Raw genomic sequence first — 12,340 nt, 5'->3', positions numbered from 1 at the left:
TCTCCAGTCACATTTTGAGTGTCTTCCAACCTGAAAGGCTCATCTTCCAATGCTATATCTGTCAATATCTTGCTGCTTTTCATAAGGTTTTCAGCAGCTAATCATTCAGATGCTGTCTGCCTCTCCTTCTTAGTCCAGTCTGTCTTAGTCTGGAAGCTCCACTGAAATCTGTCCAACCTGGGTGACTCTGCTGTTGTTTAAAATACCAGTAACATACAATCCATTACAGTACAGTAGAAGAATTGTGGGGTAAGCTGCCTACCTGGAATTTAATGCATGGTTCCCAGAATTCATGGACCAGTAAAATAATAATAATAGAAAAAAAAGTTAATTATGAGATCTACAGACAGTTGTCAACTTAAAAATTTCTCAATTATGCAATCATTTGAAAACTATATTTGAATTTGTAGATACTAGCATAGTAAATTGTGACACAAGTTAAAAAAAAATCTTTAAAAACAAAATTAAAAACTTGGCTCATTCAGACTTTATGAAAGAAAGAAGACATTGCTCTGACCTTTTTCATTTCACATTGAGTTGTTATATACTTTGTGGTATACCAAGAGTTAGGAACTACTGTTCAAGTAGAGAAAGAACCTGATGGAGAATTGGGACTCTTTCCCATAATGCTCTTCTTTAATTTATGTGAGACTTTGCACACGGCCCTGAACCATTTCAGACTCTGTCTTCCTTTGCAGAAGAGAAGGCCTTATTAAAATCTGAGCTGTCTGGTATAGTAGTCACAAGCCACATGTGACTATTTAAATTAATTTAAATGAAATAAATTAAAAATCCAGTTCTTTAATCATACTAACCTCCTTTAAAATGCTCCATAACCACACATGTGTGGCTAGTGGCAATTGTATGGGACAATGCAGATGTAGAAGCTCTTCAGTATTTCAGAAAGTTTTGATGGGATAGCCCTAGACTAGATGATCCCTAGCATTTTTCTCATTTCAAAATTGCAGGGTTTTTGTGGCTATCTGTAGAATCTGCTTAGAATCTGAGTGACAGTATGCCTCAGGCTGTACAGTTACAAAATAGCCTTTCTGTTAGCTCTTAGCTGTGAATTATGATAATTCTTACCTAACTCTGAGAGGTGGCATAAATGCCAATTGCCATCTAAGAGGTGTTGTGCTTTTACTATAAATGTTATATAGTTTGGTTAAACCAAAATCTCATATTCAGCCTTCTGTATCTGTCTGAAAAGTTGTCCTGCATTTGAATTCCATTTTTCCTAATCCATAGCAAGTTTTTTTTTGTTTTTGTTTTTTCTCTTTTTTTCTTTTTGGTCTGAGATTAATCTCCCTTAACATTTTCACAATCTTATGGGAAAAACTAATCTAAATGATAAGTAGGTTCTTTTTTCTTCTTCAATCTACCATAAAATTGCCAATGTGTTTTTAAAAGCACTATTTTTATCTAACTTGTGTAAACACTGTTTTGGACTCCATCTGTTGAATCAGTCCCAGCCGCTAACAAGTATTGTTATGAGATGCGCCATCATCAGTGATGAGGATGGGGCACTAACTGAGATGGCTTGGCAGCATGCAGTGTTACATAAATTAAGCCATTGTCATTTCTGTTAAAAAGTATCAAAACCATTTCCACTTCATCCAAAGTCAGAGAGGGGAGAAAGTACTGAGTAGCTGCTTCCCAAATCTGAAAGGAAAAATCATAAAAAAATATTAACGTAGTAACCAAGTTTCCAACAGGATATAAAAGCAATAAAGGGCAGACACATAAGCAAGAGGAGAGAGAGAACAAGAAAAAGACTAAGAGAGAGAGACATAGAAATGATTCAGTGATGCCTAAAAGAATGACTTAATAGAAAACTATCACCAAAACAATGACAGTTTTTGTACATCAAATGCTATCCACTCAGCACCCTGTCTTAAACTTTACCCTTCTCTAAGCAAGCACAATGCTCAGACTCCAGCATCACTCTCTTTTACACCTTGAAAGCCAAAATAATACCAAACCCACGGCCTTCAAATTGATTCCAAGTCATAGCAACCCTATAGAACAGAATAGAACTGCTCCCTAGAGTTTCTGAGACTTTCAATTTTCACAAGAGCAGACAGATGCTTATTTTTCCCAGGGAGCAGTTGGTGTGTTTGAACCACCCACATTGGAGCTAACAACCCAATGCTTAACCCACTGTTCCACCAGGGCTTCTCTGAAATCCAATATAATAGAACAAGTGAAATCTGTACATACTGGCTTACTAAAAATATACTGTAGTACTGGCCAATAGAATCAAGAAGACTGTCCAACAAAGTCCAGTGACATAACCCATCCCAGGCTCACAAACACAGGACCAAACTTTATGCCTGTTCAGAGATTCTGCTTCTTGTCAGTTACAGGTAGTTGCCCTTATTACCATATTGCCCATGTGCTATATGCTTAGAGCAAAGAAACTCTGCCCCTGGAGTGAGCTTGTGTCAACATTTTTATTGCAAATTCCCATTTTCTGATCATTAAAAAGCTTTTGGCACAGAAGTAACTTTGAGAAAGTTCAAACTTTGAAAGGATTCATTTAATGGCTTAAAAATAACACTTGGGCCACACCCATAATTTAAAATGTTCTAGCTGGCTTTGTGGCCTGGGTTTCTTCAAAATGCATAAACTTAAAATATGAAGGGACTCAAGACTTGGAGCAGTTCCAAAGATTGGTTTTTTAGTGTTTGGTTAACAGGAATGAAGTTTCTTAATGGTAAGCTTTACTTGCAGAAATGAAATTGTAGGATCAATTTAGTTGGAATGTGTGTAGCTTCAACTGGAATGGGGTCTCTCAATGACTTCCTCACAGGGTTATAAGGGAAAAAGGGTTGGGCCCAGTGCAAAGTAAAAATATGAGGTACCTAGTAAAAAAATTATTAATATTTTCAAGATGGTGACAACAGAGCATTAAACCTTCTAAGTGCAGGGCTCTGTGGGACCTTTTTTCCCCCCTTTCTTAATGTTATCAAGATAGACTAAGGATATTGCTATTCCTAAAGCACTTCAGTTGAAGGAATCCTGGTGAGGCACTGTAGGACAAGCACTGGACCATAAGGTTAGTTTGAACCTCAAGGTCAATGGTTCAAACTCACTAGTTGCTCTTCAGAAACTCCATATAGGACTGCTATAAGTTGAAGGCAGTTAACCATAACAGCAAAGCACTATTGTTATTGTTGTTTGCCGTGGAGTCGGTTCCAACTCATAGCGACCCTGCCCAGGGTCTCCGAGACTGCAAATCTTTACGGGAGCAGAAAGCCTCATCTTTCTCCCATGGAACAGCTAGTAGTTTTGAACTGCTGGCCATGAGATTAGCAGCCCGATTCGTAACCACTACACTACCAGAGCACTATTGTTGTTGTTGTTGTTAAGTGCCGTCGAGTCGGTTCCGACCCATAGCGACCCTGCCCAGGGTCTCCGAGACTGTAAATCTTTACGGGAGCAGAAAGCCTCATCTTTCTCCCGCGGAGCGGCTGGTAGTTTTGAACTGCTGACCTTAAGGTTCGCAGACCGATTCGTAACCACTACGCTACCAGAGCACTATTAGGAATGCTTTAATGATAAAAAGTACTGGGTTAACAACTGAAAAAAAGTTGATGATTTAAATCCACCCAGAAGCATCTTAGAAGAAAGGCCTGGGAATCTGCTTCTGAAAGATCATAGTCATAAAAACCCTGTGGATCAGTTCTACTCCACAACACCTGATGTCACCATTAGTCCAAATGGACTCAGCAGCCAATGATGAGTAGTTAAAGTCCTAACAGTAAGCACTATTGGCACATGTATAATTCATATATGAAATTGTTACTTAAATAAAGTTTGTTTCAGTTATTTTACAAAATACTGAGAGTTCCAACTTTCTTTCCAAAGCTAGTCAGTAATAAGAATTACAATTCTTGAAAAAAGATGGTTTTCTAAAGCTGTTAAAGTATTTTCATATCCATTTTTTAGTGTGATTTTCAAAATAATCCCATGCAGTTGCTTGGCTAATGTAACCCATTTTTCAGATGAAGCTGTTGAGACTTCATTGCTTTACATGAAGTTTTTCAGGTAGAACCAAGATCAGAACTTTTCTCCCTTTATACTTAATTCTATTTTGAGTGAAAGAGTGCCAGATATCACAAAACTTGGCCATCAAAAGGGAGGAAATCTTGGACCAAGAAAATAAAAGAAATATTATGAAATGAGTATTTTTTATAATTCTGGGATTTGACCAAACCAACAATCCTTGCAAAGACTTTTAAAGATCATGCTTTTATGTAACTTTTTCTTCTACGGGAGACAGTCTGCTGTTCACCAGAGACCATGTGACAGGAAGTTGTGGTATTTGAGAGGGCTTCAAAAAGTTCATGGAAAAATTCCATTATATTTCAGTTCCATTTTTCCATGAAATTTTTGAAGTCCTGTCATATTTGGGCTTGCTTTCATACAACCCAGTAAATAAAAGAAGAGAAATGGAGTAGCCAAAGACTACTATTGAAAACAAAGAAAAACATCAGAAAAGACTAAAAGATACAGACTTGAAGTTTGAAGTTCCTATTTGCTTACTGAACTATTGTGGGTCTTGAATTTCTTCACATAAGTCATGGATTATTAATAATAAGTTACTTTAAAAAAGAAGAAAAAGCTCTCTTTGGTCAATTAAGTTTGAGGAAACAAAGGCTTTGACAGTTAAACAGCTTCCTATTACAGGACATCTCAGACCTTTAATGAGCTACATTGATTTGTAACTCCCCAAGAGGGAGTGCAGCTTTTCCAAACGTACTGACCACAGAACACCTTACCTCTTTTTGTTTCTCCACAAAGAATTTCAAAATGCTGGCGCTCCACACAACATATTTGGTGAGATGATGCCTTGGATTAAAGAAGCAGTTATAGTCCTATTTGTAGTTGTTAAGTGCTGTTGAGTCAGTTCCAACTCATAGCAACCCTGTATAAGGTTTCTAAGGAGTGGCTGGTGAGTTTGAACCACTGACCTTGAGGTTCAAATTGACCTTGTAGTCCAGTGGTCTGGGTCCCCTGTAGTCCTATAGTGGTGGTGGTTATGTGTCACTGATTCGGTTCGGACTCATAGAGATCCTTGGTAGGATTTCTGAGGCTGTAAATCTTTGGTGGTGGTGGTGGTCCACCATGGAGTCGGTTTTCACTCATAGTGACACTGTGTAGGGTTTCCATGGCTGTACATTTTTATAGGAGCAGAAAGACTCATCTTTCTCCTATGGAGCTACTAGTAGATTCTATCTGCTGAGCTTGTGGTTAGCAGTCCTGCTCATCAGCAGTCCTGTTTGTAATCTATTATGCTAACAGGGCTCCTTCCTGTGGTCCTATAGTCAGTTGAATTGTGGTCTCTAAAAGATGTGTTCATCCAGAACCTCAGAATATGACCTTATTTGGAGATGGGGTCTTTGCAGTTATACTTTAGGTAAATCTTGAGATTTAGGATGGGCCCTAAATCTGATGACTAATATCCTTATAAAAAGAGATGGAAGATTGAAATACAGAAACACACACAAAAAAAGGATAGGTGAAAATGGAAGTAGTTATGCTGTCCCAGACAAGAATGCCTGAAGTCACCAGAAACTGGAACTGATTTGACCCTAAAGCCTTTGGAGGAGGTACAGCCCTGCTGATACCCTGAATTCAAATTGATATCCTCCAGAACTATGGGTGAATCCTTTTCTGTCGTTTTAAGCTACCCTGTTTATGGAAACTTGCTACCATCTCCTTAAGAAAGTAATACAAGTCTTATGAGCAAAATAGAATTGAGAGGTACTTTCCATCTTGGATAAGTGGAAAGTGAGTGGCCTGATGGACTTGGAAATGGAAACTCGTTGTAAGTCTAACAGCTCGACCAGAGTATAGTTATCTCTGCTGAAAGCTGGGGCAATGGAAAGTTGCTCATGGGAGGGTTAACTTCAGGCTTAGACAAGTTAAAGTGAATGAACCTTACAGAGAAGGCCAGAGCCATCCGCAGTCCAACAGCTGTGGAAAGGGAAATGGCATGATGGGACAAAGAGTCATTGGTGGGGCTCCTAACAATGTCACTTCTGTCCTAAGGGGATTCTCCCACGGGTCTCCCAGTTGCCTGTGGGGTGAGAACCCTAAATGCTCTCAACTGTCTCGCCCATGCCGCCTGACTCTCAAATAAGACTGGGAAAATATCCAAGGTTGCTTTGTATTCTGACCCCTCTAAGCATGCTCGTGGTTTGTTCTCTTTGGTCTTAGTTGAAGAGGGCATTTCTTTTCTTTGTCTCTCTGTAGCCGTTCCCCACATTGTTGCCTTAGTCATTTATTTTTAACCTGTAATTGGGCAGCATCATAAGGCCTTTCTTTGGCTTAGAGTAAGGAGGAGTTGTGTTAAATAAACTAAACTAGTCTCTAATTACGTGCGTGCTTATTGTGTATTAGCAGAAGTGGCTAAAATGTCAAAGAAGCTTTCTCTCAATGGCTTTACACTCTGGAGGTTTAGAGGTTATGGCGGCCTGGGAGGGCACTTGAGTTACACTAGGTTTTGTGACTGCTATTAACACAACAGAGAACAAGTAGAAGGATATAGCTCATGCACTCATGGCCCTCCCATTCTAGAGACTCAAAGTAGTGACTCTCACTGGCCCCACCCTTCTTAGGCAGGTGATTAGAAGCTCTGGCCAGGACGTCAGAAGCCCTCCTGCTTAATTGCTTTCAGCAAGGAGTCTACCTTCTAACACTTGCCTGCAAACAACCTATCCTGAGTCCCCTGCCATCTTTCACACCAGTAGGGGGCATCGTGGCAGGGACTACAGTGAGAGCAGCAGAGCAGGGCTGAGGAGCAGTCCTATACTTCTGCTTGCCTGGAATATCCTCAGCTTCTACTAACAAGAAAGAAAATTGAAGAGGACAGCGTTGTGGAACAGCTTCTTGGTGCCACTGCAAAGAACAATCTGGCTGGTAGTGGGGAAGTGATTAAGAGGTGGTGAAAGGAGGACTAGTAGAAATTTCCCCCTTGTGACTGACCCATAAATTTTGTAAATCCTGGTGATCACCCCTATTAAAAAGGCAAAAATATGGGCCAGGGAGAGGTTATTCCAAGTTCATCTTGAGACACCAGGATAATTCTGGAAAATAAACTTCTGACTCCTCAATCCTGTTCTACAACGCAACTCCAGGATCAAGCCAAGTTATCCCTACCCTGTCACCCTACTCATAAATATAAGCAGATGAATCCACTTCCAGAATTCCTTTGCCTACTCCTCCTCCTCCTTGAACGAAATGTCCATCCCAAATTCGAGCACTGGAGCAAATATGTCAGACAGTGAAAGCTTTCAGGGGCTTTGTGCAAGAAAGCACGGAAGTCAAATGCAATAAGTAGAAAAAGACCAGAGAAACATCTGGAAAAAATACCAGAGCATAAAATTATGATAAGAATTCCCTGAAAGGTCTCGGTTTTAGATTTCTAGGGATTCTCTTTTCCTTATCTGTAATATACCCTAGAAAACAAAACAGACCTCCTTCCCCCAAACCATGCAGAACTCCCAACCCTCCGCATCATTAAAGGAGATAACTGCTTTATAAATCTTTCTAGAGTTACCTTCCTGTTTTAATATTTATTTGCCTCTAACAAGCAGGCACCATAGACTTTTTTTTTTTTTTTTAATGATTTAAGATTGAATAATTAGGAAACAATCCTATCTGGAAACGATGCTCTTTAAGGTTCGGCCCTTCCACCACCCCACCCCCCTTTTTTTTCTTATGAATTGGGCAGGAGAAAACACCCTGGGCTGTTTTTAAGCAAGACAACTCTTCCTTTGGGTGTTCAAAACACATCCTTTGCCCTTCTCATTCAGTGCTTGTTAAAACCCTGAAAAACACTGAAACTGCCCATTATTTAGATCAAACATCCAAGTAAAATCTGAAGGAATAGAGGCTAATTCGAGAATGTAAAATCCATTAAACTATGCAAGTATGCATGAACTGGAAAAAGTGGATCCCATACATAGCGCTATAGCCCTTAGCTGTTAGCAGGTGCGAATCAGTCAGTTGTACAATTCATTTGTCTACCTAATTGCACTGAAGATAGGCTTTTACTTTGCCTATAACATCTCTAATGAGTAGGTTTTCAGTTCGATCTAACTAATTAATTCTTGTTAACTTCCTTTGCATTGCTGTTCTTTTAATTTAACTAGAGACAGCCCAGAGTTGCTACTAGTGTTTAGTCTCAACTAGATTACCCCTATTCATTAAGGGCTGTAATTGTTGGTCATACCCTTCCAAGTGGTCATTACAACCTCTGGCTTGCATATTGAATAACAGCAATTTCCTGACTCCAACAGACTCTTGTGTGAGGGAGGAGAAAATGCTAATAAAGAAAGAATAAATGATTCTCTACTCCATTCAGGGCTGTGTAAATTTCTTTTGCAGCAAAAATTGTACCGAGGTGGTAAAACGGGCTTCTTGTAGGCCCCCTACCTCCACCCTGAGCGAAAACAATAAGAACCAAGTGAAGCATTGCCTGCTACTGTGATTACAGCATCCGTAAAAGTGATTATATGGCTGCTGTAATCAACTTCAATGAAAGCTGCCTGTTAGAGCTTCAATAATTACTCATTTCTGTTAACAGCTTGCTTTCAGTTTAGCACTTTGAGGCCAAGGGAAAAAAATAATAATAAAAAAAACCTAGGGGCATTTTAATAAAGGATCCCACTCACCACGTGGTATTTTGGGGGGTAAGTGCTTGTGTGTGGGCAAAAAAAAAAAAAAAAAAATGCACATGTAAGTTTTTTGTCCCTTTCTCAATAGCAGCCCTCTTTCATTTTAAGCTTACGTTCTATTTAACCAGCAAAAGCACAAGTTCATACAGGGTTCAATCATGTACTGAATGTTTACTAAAGGAGGCACAATAGTTTAAATAAAGTGGTGGTTTTAAATATTTTACCCATTTCTTTAAACAAATTGCCAATCCTTAAAGTCTGTGTTAAACACATTTCAAAAGCAAAATACCACAAAGATCTTTCAGTAAAACCTCTACACTGAGTGTTTCATTTGCTCTCCTACACATTCTCCTCCACCCTTACTTTGGGTGCATTTTAAAATTTACTTTTTGGGATACTGCAACATTTGGGAGAATAAAAGTGTTTTAGTTTGATCGAAATGTCTTCTTTGAAGGAAATAAAGCAAAAGAAGAGATTATTCTAAACCCTGCAACATCAGTTACTAGCGTGGTCAAGTTTTGGAGGTCTGGACAAGGTGTAAGTCAGTGGAGAAAGAAATAAATTCAACCCAGTTGTATATGACCCATACGTAGTCTCTCCCGGGTCTGAGGCCTATCATTTCTGAAAGACAAACAACTTCCATAAACACAGTATTAAAGCAAAACAGAGGCTGTCTTTTCATCAAAGACAGAAAGCAATTACTACCAAAGCAGAAAAGTTCTGAGTTCAGTTACCATGCCATAAACCTACTCTCCCCCGCAAAAATAAAAACAAACAACAACAAAAGAATCCAAAACACCCCAAATAGAAATATCCAAAACCTTACAGGATAGTTAGATCTTGCTATATTTCCATGCCTTCATAGTTCAGAAAACCTCAAAATTTGGAGGCAGTTTCAAAGCAAACCTAAACATTTTTGTTTATTTGTTTGTTTCTCCACAAAAAATAAAATCTAAAATATATCAAATCCAAATTCTGGTACATACAAAAAATTGTTTACAAAAAAATAACAACTAAGGATTTTAAATTAAATTTATTTCTTAAGTAACTGAATGAACAGTTAAGCAAGTCTATAAATGTCTGAACATTAGATGTAAACATATAATTAAAATTCTTTAAAATAAATAAAGGTCTCATCCAAAGAAGATCTGGTAGTGTAGTGGTTACGAGTCGGGCTGCTAACCTCAAGGTCAGCAGTTCAAAACTACCAGTGGTCCCACAGGAGAAAGATGACCCTTTCTGCTTCCGTAAAGATATACAGCCTCTGGAAATTGGAACTGACTACAAGGCACACTACAACCTAACACCATCATCTTATCAATAATAATGATCCTACTGACTTTGATTTTACTGAACGTTTTCTTTAAAGGACTCAAATTTCACCTATTTCAGAATTTCATTGCATTGTCATATATGACACATCAAGAGGATAGGTTCTGTAGGAAATGATCTTTAGTAGAACATATAACAGTGTTCAGCACAGGAACAGCAGATTGTGCAGTTCTAGGACTTACTGATTTAATAGAGTTAGGGAATATGTTTTCATTCATCTTTCTTCATAGCTATTTCACTGGCACATTTCAAATGGGCTTTCATCTGAAATGTTTTGTTTTTTCTTGTTGGCATATCTCACTCTGGCTCCTCACATCACCCTCAGCTCTATGGGTTTGTTCCATGGTGAAGCATCCTCCACTGGGTCATGTGTGTTTAGCTCAGTTGTCCTCCTTGTTAAAGCTGAGGTTGGGTGGGGAAGAAGAGTGGACTATGAGCTAGATACTGGGACCGGGGATGAGAAAGATAGGGAAGGGAACTAACTAGAGAGATTTTTCCACTGGGGGTTTAAAGTTATTGTTTGAACAGCACCACTTCTAGCTCTTTGTCATCTGAAGGATGTTGGACCCCCAAAATTAAGTTTATTGTGGTACCAACATCAGTTACCATTAAATAGACTGACTCAATGGCTAGATTTTAGGTAGGAGATCTAGAGACCTCTCATCTGGACTCCAACTACCAACCTTTAGATTTAGCAGCCAAACCCATTAACCATTTATACCACCCAGGAAGAATCCTTCCTTCCTTTCTTTGTTTCTTTCTTCCTTTCCATGTTGCCAAACCCTGACTGTCTGATTCTAATTTGAATCATTCTATCAAATTGCATATTGTGTACTTTTATGTATTTAATTTACAATGAGTGAAAGATGAAATTACATATTTGGGGGGTTTCCTTATAGAGTCCAGGTGTGATGCTACAAGATAATGTGCTGGATTGTAAGGTCAATTTGAGCTGCAACATCGGCAGTTCAAGCCCACCAGCTGGTCCTCAAAAACCCTTTACATGGTTGCTATGTGTCTGAACTGGTTGAAGGTACTTAACAACAACAACTATAAGAGTCAAAACTTTATGAGAGGCAACAGTATAACTCATGTTACTAAAACTTTAAGACTCCATCTGAACTAATTTATGTGAAGTTGTCCATTCTAGTGCTGGTTGTTATTGTTGTTGTTAAATGCTGTTGAGTCAATTCTGACTCATAGAGACCCTGTGTAGGGAGTGGCTGGCAGATTTGAATTGTCAACTTTTTGGTTAGCAGACCACTGTTTATTTTACAGCACCACACCAGGACTCCAACATTTTATTCTGCATTCACGGGGTCAGCATAAGTTGGAGCCTACTGAAGAAGGAAGTCCAAAGTGCATTGAAGGAATTAGCAAAGAACAAGACACCAGGAATAGATGGAATGAAAATTGAACTCTTTCAAGAAAGTGAGGGGACACTAGAGTCACTCACTCATCTATGCCAAGAAATTTGGAAGACAGCTATCTGGCTGACTGATTGGAAGAGATCTGTATTTGTGCCCATTACAAAGAGAGGTGACCCAATGGAATGCAGAAACCATTGGACAATATCTTTGATATCCTATATGAGTAAAATTTTACTAAAGGTAATACAGAAACGGCTACAATCATACATTGACAGAGAAATTCTGAAGTTCAAGCCAGATGCAGAATAGGGCATGATATGAAGGATATCATTGCTGATGTCTGATGGATATTGGCTGAAAGCAGAGAACATCAGAAAGATGCTTACCTGTGCTTTATTGACTACACAAAGGCTTTCGATTGTGTGGATCATGACAAGCTATAGACAACATTGCGAAGTATGAGTATTCCAGAACACTTGATTATTCTCATGAAGAATCTGTACCAAGAAACAGTTGTTCAAAAAGAACACGGGAACACTGAATGGTTTAAAATTAAAAAGGTTGTGACAAGGTTGTATTCTTTCACCATGCTTTTTCAACCTGTATATTGAGCAAATAATCTGAAAAGCTGGGTTCTATGAAGAAAAATGTGGCATCAAGATTGGAGGAAGACTCAATAACAACCTGCAATATGCAGATGATACAACCTTGCTTGCTGAAAGTGAAGAAGACTTAAAACATTTACTGATGAAGATCAAAGAGCTCAGCCTTTGGTATGGATTATATCTCAATGTCAAGAAAACAAAAATCCTCACCACTGGACCAATAAATAACATTTTTATCAATGGAGAAAAGATCGAAGTTGTCAAATACTTCATTCTTCTTGGATCAAGTATCAATACTCATGGAAGCAGCAGTCAAGAAATCAAACAACATATTGCATTAGGCAAA

The sequence above is a fragment of the Chrysochloris asiatica genome, unplaced genomic scaffold (genome assembly GCF_000296735.1).
Source record: "Chrysochloris asiatica unplaced genomic scaffold, ChrAsi1.0 scaffold00002, whole genome shotgun sequence".
Lineage (NCBI taxonomy): Eukaryota > Metazoa > Chordata > Mammalia > Afrosoricida > Chrysochloridae > Chrysochloris > Chrysochloris asiatica.
This window is presented reverse-complemented; position numbering follows the sequence as displayed.